A 13028-nucleotide genomic window follows, 5' to 3' on the forward strand; every position below is an offset into this window, starting at 1 on the left:
AACCATAGAGATATACCATATATATAGTTCTATAACCATGGAGATATACCATATGTATAGTTCTATAACCATAGAGATATACCATATATAGTTCTATAACCATAGAGATATACCATATGTATAGTTCTATCTAAGTTCTATAACCATAGAGATATACCATATATAGTTCTATAACCATAGAGATATACCATATATATAGTTCTATAACCATAGAGATATACCATATATATAGTTCTATAACCATAGAGATATACCATATATATAGTTCTATAACCATAGAGATATACCATATATATAGTTCTATAACCATAGAGATATACCATATGTAGTTCTATAACCATAGAGATATACCATATGTATAGTTCTATAACCATAGAGATATACCATATGTATAGTTCTATAACCATAGAGATATACCATATGTATAGTTCTATAACCATAGAGATATACCATATGTATAGTTCTATAACCACAGAGATATACCATATGTATAGTTATATCTATGGGCCTAGAGATATACCATATATAGTTCTATAACCATAGAGATATACCATATGTATAGTTCTATAACCATAGAGATATACCATATGTATAGTTCTATAACCATAGAGATATACCATATGTATAGTTCTATAACCATAGAGATATACCATATATAGTTCTATAACCATAGAGATGTACCATATATATAGTTCTATAACCATAGAGATATACCATATATATAGTTCTATTACCATAGAGATATACCATATATATATATAGTTCTATATCTATAACCATAGAGATATACCATATGTATAGTTCTATAACCATAGAGATATACCATATATATAGTTCTATAACTATAAACATAGAGATATACCATATATAGTTCTATAACCATAGAGATATACCATATGTATAGTTCTATAACCATAGAGATATACCATATATATAGTTCTATAACCATAGAGATATACCATATGTATAGTTCTATAACCATAGAGATATACCATATGTATAGTTCTATAACCATAGAGATATACCATATGTATAGTTCTATAACCATAGAGATATACCATATATATAGTTCTATAACCATAGAGATATACCATATATATAGTTCTATAACCATAGAGATATACCATATGTATAGTTCTATAACCATAGAGATATACCATATATATAGTTCTATAACCATAGAGATATACCATATATATAGTTCTATAACCATAGAGATATACCATATATATATATAGTTCTATATCTATAACCATAGAGATATACCATATGTATAGTTCTATAACCATAGAGATATACCATATGTATAGTTCTATAACCATAGAGATATACCATATATATAGTTCTATAACCATAGAGATATACCATATATATAGTTATATAACCATAGAGATATACCATATATATAGTTCTATAACCATAGCGATATACCATATATATAGGTATATAACCATAGAGATATACCATATATATAGTTCTATAACCATAGAGATATACCATATATAGTTCTATAACCATAGAGATATACCATATGTATAGTTCTATATCTATAACCATAGAGATATACCATATGTATAGTTCTATAACCATAGAGATATACCATATATATAGTTCTATAACCATAGAGATATACCGTATATAGTTCTATAACCATAGAGATATACCATATATAGTTCTATAACCATAGAGATATACCATATGTATAGTTCTATAACCATAGAGATATACCATATATATAGTTCTATATCCATATAGATATACCATATATATAGTTCTATAACCATAGAGATATACCATATATAGTTCTATAACCATAGAGATATACCATATATATAGTTCTATAACCATAGAGATATACCATATATAGTTCTATAACCATAGAGATATACCATATGTATAGTTCTATAACCATAGAGATATACCATATATAGTTCTATAACCATAGAGATATACCATATATATAGTTCTATAACCATAGAGATATACCATATATATAGTTCTATAACCATAGAGATATACCATATGTATAGTTCTATAACCATAGAGATATACCATATGTATAGTTCTATAACCATAGAGATATACCATATATATAGTTCTATAACCATAGAGATATACCATATATATAGTTCTATAACCATAGAGATATACCATATATATAGTTCTATAACCATAGAGATATACCATATATATAGTTCTATAACCATAGAGATATACCATATATAGTTCTATAACCATAGAGATATACCATATGTATAGTTCTATAACCATAGAGATATACCATATATAGTTCTATAACCATAGAGATATACCATATATATAGTTCTATAACCATAGAGATATACCATATATATAGTTCTATAACCATAGAGATATACCATATGTATAGTTCTATAACCATAGAGATATACCATATGTATAGTTCTATAACCATAGAGATATACCATATATATAGTTCTATAACCATAGAGATATACCATATATATAGTTCTATAACCATAGAGATATACCATATATATAGTTCTATAACCATGGAGATATACCATATGTATAGTTCTATAACCATAGAGATATACCATATATAGTTCTATAACCATAGAGATATACCATATGTATAGTTCTATCTAAGTTCTATAACCATAGAGATATACCATATATAGTTCTATAACCATAGAGATATACCATATATATAGTTCTATAACCATAGAGATATACCATATATATAGTTCTATAACCATAGAGATATACCATATATATAGTTCTATAACCATAGAGATATACCATATGTAGTTCTATAACCATAGAGATATACCATATGTATAGTTCTATAACCATAGAGATATACCATATGTATAGTTCTATAACCATAGAGATATACCATATGTATAGTTCTATAACCATAGAGATATACCATATGTATAGTTCTATAACCACAGAGATATACCATATGTATAGTTATATCTATGGGCCTAGAGATATACCATATATAGTTCTATAACCATAGAGATATACCATATGTATAGTTCTATAACCATAGAGATATACCATATATAGTTCTATAACCATAGAGATATACCATATGTATAGTTCTATAACCATAGAGATATACCATATATATAGTTCTATAACCATAGAGATATACCATATGTATAGTTCTATAACCATAGAGATATACCATATATAGTTCTATAACCATAGAGATATACCATATGTATAGTTCTATAACCATAGAGATATACCATATATATAGTTCTATAACCATAGAGATATACCATATGTATAGTTCTATAACCATAGAGATATACCATATATAGTTCTATAACCATAGAGATATAACATATATATAGTTCTATAACCATAGAGATATACCATATATATAGTTCTATAACCATAGAGATATACCACTTTTATATATAGTTCTATATCTATAACCATAGAGATATACCATATGTATAGTTCTATAACCATAGAGATATACCATATATATAGTTCTATAACCATAGAGATATACCATTTATATATAGTTCTATATCTATAACCATAGAGATATACCATATAGAGTTCTATAACCATAGAGATATACCATATATAGTTCTATAACCATAGAGATATACCATATGTATAGTTCTATAACCATAGAGATATACCATATATATAGTTCTATAACCATAGAGATATACCATATGTATAGTTCTATAACCATAGAGATATACCATATGTATAGTTCTATAACCATAGAGATATACCATATATATAGTTATATAACCATAGAGATATACCATATATATAGTTCTATAACCATAGAGATATACCATATGTATAGTTCTATAACCATAGAGATATACCATATGTATAGTTCTATAACCATAGAGATATACCATATATAGTTCTATAACCATAGAGATATACCATATGTATAGTTCTATAACCATAGAGATATACCATATATATAGTTCTATAACCATAGAGATATACCATATGTATAGTTCTATAACCATAGAGATATACCATATGTATAGTTCTATAACCATAGAGATATACCATATGTATAGTTCTATAACCATAGAGATATACCATATGTATAGTTCTATAACCATAGAGATATACCATATATATAGTTCACCATAGAGATATACCATAGAGATATACCATATATATATAGTATAACCATAGAGATATACCATATGTATAGTTCTATAACCATAGAGATATACCATATGTATAGTTCTATAACCATAGAGATATACCATATATATAGTTATATAACCATAGAGATATACCATATATATAGTTCTATAACCATAGAGATATACCATATGTATAGTTCTATAACCATAGAGATATACCATATGTATAGTTCTATAACCATAGAGATATACCATATATATAGTTATATAACCATAGAGATATACCATATATATAGTTCTATAACCATAGCAATATACCATATATATAGGTATATAACCATAGAGATATACCATATATATAGTTCTATAACCATAGAGATATACCATATATAGTTCTATAACCATACAGATATACCATATGTATAGTTCTATATCTATAACCATAGAGATATACCATATATATAGTTCTATAACCATAGAGATATACCATATATAGTTCTATAACCATAGAGATATACCATATATAGTTCTATAACCATAGAGATATACCATATGTATAGTTCTATAACCATAGAGATATACCATATATATAGTTCTATAACCATAGAGATATACCATATATAGTTCTATAACCATAGAGATATACCATATATATAGTTCTATAACCATAGAGATATACCATATATAGTTCTATAACCATAGAGATATACCATATGTATAGTTCTATAACCATAGAGATATACCATATGTATAGTTATATCTATGGGCCTAGAGATATACCATATATAGTTCTATAACCATAGAGATATACCATATGTATAGTTCTATCTAAGTTCTATAACCATAGAGATATACCATATATAGTTCTATAACCATAGAGATATACCATATATATAGTTCTATAACCATAGAGATATACCATATATATAGTTCTATAACCATAGAGATATACCATATGTATAGTTCTATAACCATAGAGATATACCATATATATATAGTTCTATAACCATAGAGATATACCATATATATAGTTCTATAACCATAGAGATATACCATATATATAGTTCTATAACCATAGAGATATACCATATGTAGTTCTATAACCATAGAGATATACCATATGTATAGTTCTATAACCATAGAGATATACCATATGTATAGTTCTATAACCATAGAGATATACCATATGTATAGTTCTATAACCATAGAGATATACCATATATAGTTCTATAACCATAGAGATATACCATATATAGTTCTATAACCATAGAGATATACCATATATAGTTCTATAAACATAGAGATATACCATATGTATAGTTCTATAACCACAGAGATATACCATATGTATAGTTATATCTATGGGCCTAGAGATATACCATATATAGTTCTATAACCATAGAGATATACCATATGTATAGTTCTATAACCATAGAGATATACCATATATAGTTCTATAACCATAGAGATATACCATATGTATAGTTCTATCTATGGGCCTAGAGATATACCATATATAGTTCTATAACCATAGAGATATACCATATGTATAGTTCTATAACCATAGAGATATACCATATATAGTTCTATAACCATAGAGATATACCATATGTATAGTTCTATCTATGGGCCTAGAGATATACCATATGTATAGTTCTATCTATGGGCCTAGAGATATACCATATGTATAGTTCTATCTATGGGCCTAGAGATATACCATATGTATAGTTCTATAACCATAGAGATATACCATATGTATAGTTATATAACCATAGAGATATACCATATATATAGTTATATAACCATAGAGATATACCATATATATAGTTCTATAACCATAGAGATATACCATATATATAGTTCTATAACCTTAGAGATATACCATATATATAGTTATATAACCATAGAGATATACCATATATATAGTTCTATAACCATAGAGATATACCATATATATAGTTCTATAACCATAGAGATATACCATATATATAGTTCTATAACCATAGAGATATACCATATGTATAGTTCTATCTATGGGCCTAGAGATATACCATATGTATAGTTCTATCTTTGGGCCTAACCTCAGACTGAACACAAGGGATAAATATACACTGAGTGGACATAACATTCGGATCATCTTTCCATGACAGACCGACCAGGTGAAAACTATGACCCCTTATTGATGTCACCTGTTAAATCCACTTCAATCAGTGTAGATGAAGGGGAGGAGACAGGTTACAGAAGGATTTTTAAGCCTTGAGACATGGATTGTGTATGTGAGCCATTCAGAGGGTGAATTGACAAGGCAAAGTCTGTAAGTGCCTTTAAACCGGTTATGGTAGTAGGTGCCAGGAGCACCGGTTTGTGTGTGTCAAGAACTGCAACTCTGCTGGGTTTTTCACTCTCAACAGTTTCCCATCTGTATCAAGAATGGTCCACCACCCAAAGGACATCCAGTCAACTTGACACAACTGTGGGAAGCATTGGAGTCAACATGGGCCAGCGTCCCTGTGGATCGCTTTCAACACCTTGTAGTCCATGCCCCGACGAATTGAGGCTGTTCTGAGGGGAGAGGGGGGTGCAACTCAATATTAAGGTGTTCCTAATGTTTTGTGCATTCAGTGTAAAGCTTGTCTGCATTTAATATTTAATTAAAGATTTCCGATTCTAGAACTGTTTACATTCTGAGAGAGAATCTCCAGTAAACTCTAGAATATCCCATGTAAGATAACAAAGGTCACCCATAGCAACTGGGTTCTAAAGTTCAAACTGACATCTGACATACAGTAGATGTAGAAACTACGGTCCAACCAGTCTGCTCTGCTCCCACAGTATAAAGGGCCAGTTTACACAGAAGCCAAAGCTTCTAAATTCTCAGTATGTCCTTTTTTCACTCTACATACTGTGCACTGCAGAGCCTTAACACAGCGAGGCCCTAGCCTAGGTATACACAGAGAGATCTGGGTGGTAGTGTTGTGTACACAGTGAAACTACGGTGCCATGGTATTACGGGCGGTCTCCATGGCAATGCCTCCACAAGTCCTCCAATAACATCCATCTATTTATCAGTGGCAGTATCCCCAATGGACTCCTGTTTCCTTTAAAGTGCACCATTTAGTGCACTATATAGGGAACAGAGGGAACAGAGTGCCATTTTGGACACACAGAGAGACAACAGAAAAGATACAGAACGTCTAGAACATTGTTGAATTATTCCGTTCACTTTTGAACATTCCACTGAAACGGAACCAACTGAAACGGCCGGCGCTCCACTCCACTACGTCACGTGAAATCAACTTAACGGGACAGCCATATTAGGATGTGAAACTCAACGACTGATCTGTTTCTGAGGTCGTATTTATAGACTTTCTGCCTGTTTGCACAGAGCTCTGCTTTTATTTATGCACAGAGGAACTCTTAAAACGGATCTGTTGTGATGAGGATGGAGGAGAATAGAATCGGATCTGTTGTGATGAGGATGGAGGAGAATAGAATCGGATCTGTTGGGATGAGGATGGAGGAGAATAGAATCGGATCTGTTGTGATGAGGATGGAGGAGAATAGAATCGGATCTGTTGTGATGAGGATGGAGGAGAATAGAATCGGATCTGTTGGGATGAGGATGGAGGAGAATAGAATCGGATCTGTTGTGATGAGGATGGAGGAGAATAGAAACGGTTCTGTTGTGATGAGGATGGAGGAGAATGGAATCGGATCTGTTGTGATGAGGATGGAGGAGAATGGAATCGGATCTGTTGTGAAGAGGATGGAGGAGAATGGAATCGGTTCTGTTGTGATGAGGATGGAGGAGAATGGAATCGGATCTGTTGTGATGAGGATGGAGGAGAATGGAATCGGTTCTGTTGTGATGAGGATGGAGGAGAATGGAATCGGTTCTGTTGTGATGAGGATGGAGGAGAATAGAATCGGTTCTGTTGTGATGAGAATGGAAACAGTTCTGTTGTGATGAGGATGGGAACGGTTCTGTTGTGATGAGGATGGAGGAGAATGGAAACGGTTCTGTTGTGATGAGGATGGAGGAGAATAGAATCGGATCTGTTGTGATGAGGATGGAGGAGAATGGAATCGGTTCTGTTGTGATGAGAATGGAAACAGTTCTGTTGTGATGAGGATGGGAACGGTTCTGTTGGGATGAGGATGGAGGAGAATGGAAACGGTTCTGTTGTGATGAGGATGGGAACGGTTCTGTTGTGATGAGGATGGAGGAGAATGGAAACGGTTCTGTTGTGATGAGGATGGAGGAGAATAGAATCGGTTCTGTTGTGATGAGGATGGAGGAGAATAGAAACGGTTCTGTTGTGATGAGGATGGAGGAGAATGGAAATGGTTCTGTTGTGATGAGGATGGAGGAGAATAGAATCGGTTCTGTTGTGATGAGGATGGAGGAGAATAGAAACGGTTCTGTTGTGATGAGGATGTAGGAGTATGGAAACGGTTCTGTTGTGATGAGGATGGAGGAGAATGGAATCGGTTCTGTTGTGATGAGGATGGAGGAGAATAGAAACGGTTCTGTTGTGATGAGGATGGAGGAGAATAGAAACGGTTCTGTTGTGATGAGGATGTAGGAGTATGGAAACGGTTCTGTTGTGATGAGGATGGGAACGGTTCTGTTGTGATGAGGATGGAGGAGAATAGAAACGGTTCTGTTGTGATGAGGATGTAGGAGTATGGAAACGGTTCTGTTGTGATGAGGATGTAGGAGTATGGAAACGGTTCTGTTGTGATGAGGATGGAGGAGAATGGAAATGGTTCTGTTGTGATGAGGATGGAGGAGAATAGAATCGGTTCTGTTGTGATGAGGATGGAGGAGAATAGAAACGGTTCTGTTGTGATGAGGATGGAGGAGAATAGAATCGGTTCTGTTGTGATGAGGATGGAGGAGAATAGAAACGGTTCTGTTGTGATGAGGATGGAGGAGAATGGAAATGGTTCTGTTGTGATGAGGATGGAGGAGAATGGAAATGGTTCTGTTGTGATGAGGATGGAGGAGAATGGAAACGGTTCTGTTGTGATGAGGATGGAGGAGAATGGAAACGGTTCTGTTGTGATGAGGATGGAGGAGAATGGAAGCGGATCTGTTGTGATGAGGATGGAGGAGAATGGAAACGGTTCTGTTGTGATGAGGATGGAGGAGAATAGAAACGGTTCTGTTGTGATGAGGATGGAGGAGAATGGAAACGGTTCTGTTGTGATGAGGATGGAGGAGAATAGAAACGGTTCTGTTGTGATGAGGATGTAGGAGTATGGAAACGGTTCTGTTGTGATGAGGATGGAGGATAATGGAAATGGTTCTGTTGTGATGAGGATGGAGGAGAATGGAAATGGTTCTGTTGTGATGAGGATGGAGGAGAATGGAAATGGTTCTGTTGTGATGAGGATGGAGGAGAATGGAAATGGTTCTGTTGTGATGAGGATGGAGGAGAATGGAAATGGTTCTGTTGTGATGAGGATGGAGGAGAATGGAAATGGTTCTGTTGTGATGAGGATGGAGGAGAATGGAAATGGTTCTGTTGTGATGAGGATGGAGGAGAATGGAAACTGGGTAGGTGCAGCAGTGAGGTGTTTTGTTCTGATGAAATACGAGATATGACGATGCTAGGATGGATGTCATCTCTCTTCTCTACAGAGGAAAGCAGCAGGAATCCTATGCTACGCTAACTCCAGTAGTCAAACACATCAGTGATATGGAGTCCTAAGCTACGCTAACTCAGTAGTCAAACACAGTAACGATATGGAGTCATAAGCTACGCTAACTCATTAGTCAAACACATCAGTGATATGGAGTCCTAAGCTACGCTAACTCAGTAGTCAAACACAGTAACGATATGGAGTCATAAGCTACGCTAACTCATTAGTCAAACACATCAGTGATATGGAGTCCTAAGTTACGCCAACTCAGTAGTCAAACACAGCAACGATATGGTGCCATCAGCCTTTACACACACAATGACTATCAAAACACACACTGATTTCTTTATAAGTTCAAGCCAGTGACTAATGCTAACAGTTTTCCCAACCAGGATGCCACACAACCAGAGGACAGGAAACGTACACAGTGGCATTGTAAAATAGGGACCTTATAGCAGCCCTAAGGACAAAGCATAGTGTTAGGAGGCAGGCAGAGGTGTAACAGGTGGTTGGTTTGAACTACACAGTGGTGGTGGTGAACATTTAACACAAGTATGACTTTAAATGGTCAGTCTTCAAACCCCCCCCCCCCCCCCAAAAAAACCTATAAGCAGGCAAAACCTGTCTTTACCAACAAGACACAGGTGTGGTCTACCAGGCTGATACAGCCTCCCCTAATGATTACCAAAACCCAACTGACCAGAGCATAGCCAAACGGGCACTTAAATACCTTTGTCCACACCTATTCTGAGGTGTCGGCCAGGTATGTTCACAGTGACAAGACGGAGCCTGAGAAGCTTCCAGAACTAAACGGCAAACAAATACAAAAATAAAATGATCATAACGTCTCCCTCATGACATAATAACGTCTCCCTCATGACATAATAACTTCTCCCTCGTGACATAATAACGTCTCCCTCGCGACATAATAACTTCTCCCTCGCGACATAATAACTTCTCCCTCGCGACATAATAACTTCTCCCTCACGACATAATAACTTCTCCCTCACGACATAACGTCTCCCTCATGACATAATAACGTCTCCCTCGCGACATAATAACTTCTCCCTCGCGACATAATAACTTCTCTCTCGTGACATAATAACTTCTCCCTCACGACATAATAACTTCTCCCTCACGACATAATAACTTCTCCCTCACGACATAATAACTTCTCCCTCACGACATAATAACTTCTCCCTCCTGACATAATAACTTCTCCCTCCTGACATAATAACAACTCCCTCACGGCATAATAACTTCTCCCTCACGACATAATAACTTCTCCCTCGCGACATAATAACTTCTCCCTCGTGACATAATAACTTCTCCCTCATGACATAACTTCTCCCTCACGACATAATAACTTCTCCCTCCTGACATAATAACTTCTCCCTCCTGACATAATAACTTCTCTCTCGTGAGTGTTGCGAACGCTGATGTGCACTATAAACATCAGAAGAGAAAAATGAGAACGTAACAATGTAGCCTGTATCAAACATGAACCAGAAAAACGTCAAGGGCATGGAATGGTCAAACGCTAGCAATCATAGTAGAATAATACGAAATATGGATTTAACAAATGTCCTTTTTTACTTGTGAAAGTACCAGTAAACATTTTCAAAGTGGAAATACGAAGCGCTCTCAACTGGCGAGAGTTTGGAAAGCGCACAAGAAGAGAGACGCGCCAGTGGAGAGAGTCAGTCTTTAGTTCCTGAGTAAATTCCCCTCCGTTTCATGTTCCCGTGCGGCGCGAGACACACGGAGGAGGAAGTGGTCATAATAACGATGCATCCCTAAGATCATATCTTCCTTTTCTGTGTCCCAAAATAGCACCCTATTTCTTGTAAAGTGCACTACTTTTAAACAGGGCCTATGTGGGCTCTGGTCTAGAGTAATGCACTATTATAGGGAATAGGATGCAATTTGGGACAAAACACCTTCTCTTCCTGAAGCAGACAGGAAACGGTGACAGGGCCGAGAGCTATAAATATCTGACCTTTTGACCTTTTTCTCTAATTTCTTTCTCTCTAAATCTCTTTTTCTCGGTTTGTCTTGATATCTCACTCTCCCCATCTCCCTCGCTCTCTCTCTCTCTCTTTCCCCATCTCTCTCTCTCCGCATATACAGTACCTTCTGAAAGTATTCAGACCCCTTGACTTTTTCAACATTTTGTTACGTTACAGCCTTATTCAAAAAATGATTCAATAAATAAACATCCTCAGCAGTCTAAACACAATACCCCATAATGACAAATCAAAAACAGGTTTAAATTTAATTTAAATTTAATTTAAGCTGTCATCAAGGCAAAGGGTGGCTACTTTGAAGAATCTCAAATATAAAATATATTTTGATTTGTTTAACACTTTTGTTGGTTACTACATGATTCCATATGTGTTATTTCATAGTTTTGATGCCTTCACTATTATTCTACAATGTAGAAAATAGTACAAATAAAGGAAAACCCTGGAATGAGTCAGCATGTTCAAACATTTGACTGATACTGTGTAGATATATACACTACCGGTCAAAAGTTTGGGTCACTTAGAAATGTTCATTAAAACATAACATCAAATTGATCCGGAATACAGTGTAGACATTGTTAATCTTGTAAATGACTATTGTAGCTGAAAACGGCAGATTTTTAATGGAATATCTACATAGGCGTACAGAGGCCCATTATCAGCAACCATCACTCCTGTGTTCCAATGGCACGTTGTGTTAGCTAATCTAAGTTTATAATTTTAAAAAGGCTAATTGATCATTAGAAAACCCTTTTGCAATGATGTTAGCACAGCTGAAAACTGTTGTTTCTGATTAAAGATGCTATAAAACTGGCTTTCTTTAGACTAGTTGAGTATCTGGAGCATCAGCATTTGTGGGTTCGATTACAGGCTCAAAATGGCCAGAAACAAATAACTTTCTTCTGAAACTCGGCAGTCTGTTCTTGTTCTGAGACATGAAGGCTATTCCATGTGAGAAATTGCCCAAAAAAAGGGGTAAAAGTACAAAAAAATAAACAAAACAAAAAAAACAAATAATTCTGGATGGTAAAGCCTTTGTGTAAACTTAAACGACTAAAACCAGATAAAAAAAAGTATGTAGAAAAGATAATGTAGCTATATATATATATTTTTCTAATAAGATCATCTTTGAGAACTAACAATCACCAAAATAAAAACTAGACAGTCGAGGAGAATCTAAAATACTGTCCGTGGCCAGGAACCTGGCCCATAGAGACATACAGAGACT

General features: G+C 34.7%; 1 protein-coding gene across 1 annotated transcript in view; it reads right to left on the bottom strand.

The window, feature by feature from the left end:
- Positions 1 to 13028, bottom strand: part of LOC139408277 (protein Shroom3-like) — a 150203-nt gene that overhangs the window by 60683 nt on the left and 76492 nt on the right. The window lies entirely within an intron of this gene.

The sequence above is a fragment of the Oncorhynchus clarkii genome, chromosome 5, assembly GCF_045791955.1.
Source record: "Oncorhynchus clarkii lewisi isolate Uvic-CL-2024 chromosome 5, UVic_Ocla_1.0, whole genome shotgun sequence".
Lineage (NCBI taxonomy): Eukaryota > Metazoa > Chordata > Actinopteri > Salmoniformes > Salmonidae > Oncorhynchus > Oncorhynchus clarkii.